Below are 5,000 nucleotides of genomic sequence, written 5' to 3' on the forward strand. Positions count from 1 at the left end.
TCGAGAGTAGGAGGCAACCCAACAGGAACCTGTCGCACACCAGCGCCACCTGTCAACAGTGAATGGTAAACATTCTAGTTTGGGTTAGGGATTGAAAAAAAATAGTTAACTTGGAATATTATTCAGAGAAGTATGAAAAGTAAAATACGATTATTACCGTTATTATTACTAGATAAGCTACGACTCTAGTTGGCAAAGTGGGATGCTTTAAGCCCAAGCGCACCAAGAGGCAAAAAAAGCCCAGTGAGGGAAGGAAATAAGGAAATAAATAAACTGCAAAAGGGAATAAATGAACAGTTAAAATAACATATTTTAAGAACAGTAACAACATTTAAATAGATTTTTCATAAATATACTATAAAAAGAGACTTATGTCAGCCTGTTCCACATGAAAACATTCTCTACAAGTCTGAAATTTCGATCTTGATAATTTCTTGATTAGTTTTCTGCCATGGTTTGATTATCATTAAGATTCAAACTGATACAAATATGATGCGTTAGGGGCAAAATCTATTTCTTTATCAAGTACCACTTTATTATTATCTTAATTAGCAAAAGTTAATCAGTCATTCATATCAGTGCTGATGATTATTTATATTTAGTCCCTCAAGAGAGTGGGTGATGGTAAAATGCCGTATAGTTCCTTAACTTTGAAGATTGGAGGCTTCAACCGTAGACTTCTGCTGCACACTTCAGCATTCGGGATGTGATATCCATGAATTCTATGTGGGCGATTTGGGAATCGTTTCTTCTTTATGTGTCCACTCCTCGATACTCTTCTTGATAATTTCTCCTTCATCGTAGATAATCTGCTACCATCCGGTTGAAAAGTAAAATTGTTGGCAGATAGGGAACTCGGTTCCATCGTTGTCCGGCTTTGGACACTTAGAAAATTTCTTCTTGTTAACTTGACGTTTAGTAAGTGCAGGCCAACTCTGCACTTGGTGTGGGGCTTCGCCCCAGGACGGGGGGAGAAGGGACAACCGACTCTGGCAGTTTACTTTAGGAGAGAGCGCCTCTCTTCTATCACATCAGCGGCTTAAGTAGCTTAGAATAAGGGCGTTGTAATTACGCCACGTCATGTGACTGTTCTTGTGTTTTATTGGTCCCTTCTTCTGACGTGATGGTAACGTCATATGTCCCTTCCTGCTTCCCGGCAGGCGACGAACTGGCGTGCATTTCTGTTGCGTAAGTCACTCGATATGTTTCACCGTTTGGCCAGCTTTGTTTTGGCAAACTAAATGCTACATAAGCACTTTTTACAAATGTTGACTGTCGAGTACCATTTGACTTCGATTTCCTCTCTCTCTCTCTCTCTCTCTCTCTCTCTCTCTCTCTCTCTCTCTCTCTCTCTCTCTCTCTCTCTCTCTCTCTCTCTCTTATTTAAATCAATGTCCCTCTATCGTTTAACTAACGAATAAAACTCATGAAATACTTAATCAAATACACATATCACTTATTCAATGTGAAATTTTCTCCTTTACATGACACCACTCAGTAACGTACGTGAATTCCTGTGGAATTCACATCTTATTAACCCATTTTATGGTTTACCCAAAAATAATTCATCAATAAATTAACATCACCAAAAGAATATGCATCTTAGCACAATAAATCAAAATCATCAACATCAAAAGAAAATGCACTTTAGCACAGTAAATCAACATTATCAATCATTTTTTAAATAATGCAATTGCATATGTTTATCATCAATATATATTTAGGAAAAACTTCCCGTTCCCTTCAAATAATTCAACACAATACTGAAACATATTATTTTTCTTAATTCTTGATAATGGAATATTTAACCCTTAATTCACTGGGTACGTAAGGCAAATTTAACAATGTCTTCTGTGTTCAACTGTGCAAGTAATCATGAAATGCCTTTACATTTAACTTCTATTCAATTCATATTTTCCATTACCTATGACCTCAAAATCTCGGTCTTATTGATGTAAACACAAAAAAATCATTTCTTCAATCAATGCAATAAATGGCAGAAAATAAATGTTCAAACATACATATCATCATTTCAATTTAATCAATATATTTCTGCAATAAAAATGATGATGTGCCTTGCACATTATCACTCATCAAGAGTATTACTCCTTTGTAATCAGTATCAACAAACATTTGTTAACAATCATTATGGTACCTTATTTACTCATCAATGTCATCATGATAAATCATTGTTATTTAATAGCATCAAAAGAAATATTTCTCACCTTCTTCATAAAAATGCATCAAAAAGTATTCAACTTCTTGTCATAAAATAATGAGTAAAACCAAAACTAAAATATATCAATGTTTTAAATCATCAAACATCATAATTATTTCATGATAAGGAAGCATTCAATACATAACAAAGACATGTTTACGAATTTGCATCTTATTTGCACATTGTCTGCATTTTATGTTCATCTCAAGAACTTCAATTCTCAAACATATTGCCTTCAGAAGGATAACTTATAAAACTCAAGTGACAGGACACTTAACATTTCAATGTTAAAACTTTTCTTTAAAAGAAATCATTTGCAGACTGTCTCAATTACAACACCTTGTTTATCCTTTCTTTCAAGGATTCATCTACTACATAGGCATAAAAATCAATTCGTGTGTTTCCACACTTACTCTTTTTAACTTCAAAATGAAAGGGTTCAATGATTATAACTCTTAATATGTACTTAACTGTACACTATTACCTGCATAATTATTATGGGACTAAAATACCCCTATGAGACATTCATTATTGGTGCACATTTTATCTTTTAATTACTTAAATCTTTTCTTTCTTCAATTTGTTAGTAGTATGTTTTTAACACATTGTTCATCCTTTTTTAGCATAGATTGTTTTGATTTTTACCCTTTCTTCATAATTATTCAAGTTAACTTGATCAACATCAAAACATAATAAAATTCATTTTATACATACATGTTTATCATTGTTACAAGTGTTACACAAAAAATATTAATCAATGCATTGCCTATAAAATGCAGTAATAATTTTTTGGCTCTAATGGCATCATAATTTAACCAAACTTGCAAACAAAATCATCTGTCTTCATTACTCATAATTTTATAAAAAAAAAAAAAAAAAAAAAAAAAAAAAAAAAAAAAAAAAATTCATCTTCCTTTGTAATTCAATACTCTATATGCTACCTTAATTGATTGGAGACATTTATTATTTGGACCTTCTTTGATATTACGGAATACACATCAAAACTCTAGGATAACACACTTTACATAATTACAATTTTCATTCATTTGTTACCCTCAATATTAGTATGGGTGCCCAGATATTTTTATTTCATTTCCCAAGGAGTTTAGTAGTCTTTCTTAAATCTACCTAACAAAAAAAAAAAAAAAAAAAAAAAAAAAAAAAAAAAAAAAACTGATGTTTCCCATATACCGAGTTATTTCAAAGTAAATTTGTTCTCTTCAAATAATTGTTATTAGTCTTCAATGTTGGTCTATTTATAGTTTGCAGGACATCTTCAACACCTTTCTAATATTTTATTTGCCCCTTTTATTTCTCTATTTTAACTTGACTTATTATGGCTTATTTCACCCTTCTTACTTCAAGAAAAATATTGCACAGTTTTCATTAATCACTAGTAAATTCGGATGCATTGCCCGAGAGAATATCTCGAAACATGAATGTCTAGTTATGTATCCTGGTCTCAAATTATTCTGTTACAGACTCATCAACCCTTTCTTTGTTGAATGAAGTTTCATGTAGACCAGTATTTTTTTATCATTTGTCAAGTTCTGGGAACAGAGTCCCTGGTAGTCCATTGGTACCACCACTATGGGATTGAGAAAATGCAATCGTAATTTCTAAAGGATTCTTACCTTTATATGACCCACCGCTGCCACCATTTTGTAATGCGTTAGGGGCAGAATCTATTTCTTTATTAAGCACCACTTCAATATTATCTTGATTAATAAAAGTTAATCAGTCATTCATATCAGTGCAAATAATTATTTATATTTAGTCCCTCAAGAGAGTGGGTGATGGTAAAATGCTGTATAGTTCCTCAACTTTACTTCTTGAATTTAGTGAACAATAGTTTTACAGTATTCTTCTGCAATGGAAAATTAGTTAAAACACAGACTGGAACAATAAAACTTCTTGAAGATTGAAGGCTGCAACCGTAGACTTCTGCTACACACTTCAGCATTCGGGATGTGATATCCATGAATTCTATGTGGGCGATTTGGGGATTGTTTTTTTTTCTTTATGTGTCCACTCCTCGACACTCTTTTTGGTAATTTCTCCTTCATCGTAGATAATCTGCTACCTCCCGGTTGAAAAGTAAAATTGTTGGCAGATAGGTGTCCGGCTTTGGACACTTAGAAAATTTCTTCTTGTTAACTTGACGTTTAGTAAGTGCAGGCCAACTCTGCACTTGGTGTGGGGCCTCGCCCCAGGACGGGGGAGAAGGGACAACCGACTCTGGCAGTTTACTTTAGGAGAGAGCGCCTCTCTTCTATCCCATCATCGGCTTAAGTAGATTAGAATAAGGGCGTTATAATTACGTCACGTCATGTGACCGTTCTTGGGTTTTATTGGTCCCTTCTTCTGACGTAATGGTAACGTCATATGTCACTTCCTGTTTCCCGGCAGGCGGCAAACCGGCGTGCATTTCTGGTGTGTGAGTCTACTTGATATATTTCACCGTTTGGCCAGCTTTGTTTTGGCAAACTAAATGCTCCATAAGCACTTTTCACAAATATTGACTGTCGAGTACCATTTGACTCCTCTCTCTCTCTCTCTCTCTCTCTCTCTCTCTCTCTCTCTCTCTCTCTCTCTCTCTCTCTCACTTTATTAAAATCAATGTCTCTCCATCGTTTAACTAACGAATAAAACTCATAAAATACTTAATCAAATACACTTAATCAAAATATTAGGGATGATGTTGCTAGTCTAACGCCCTTTTTCTTGCCCCTAGCTGGTGCCCATATTCATTTACAGCTCCTTGGATTAGTGGGCGGTAGAC

General features: G+C 34.1%; 1 pseudogene; it reads right to left on the bottom strand.

Moving 5' to 3' along the window:
• LOC137650878 (neuronal acetylcholine receptor subunit alpha-10-like) overlaps window positions 1-5,000 on the bottom strand; it is a 248,864-nt pseudogene that overhangs the window by 50 nt on the left and 243,814 nt on the right.

The sequence above is a fragment of the Palaemon carinicauda genome, chromosome 12 (assembly GCF_036898095.1).
Source record: "Palaemon carinicauda isolate YSFRI2023 chromosome 12, ASM3689809v2, whole genome shotgun sequence".
Classification (NCBI taxonomy): Eukaryota; Metazoa; Arthropoda; class Malacostraca; order Decapoda; family Palaemonidae; genus Palaemon; species Palaemon carinicauda.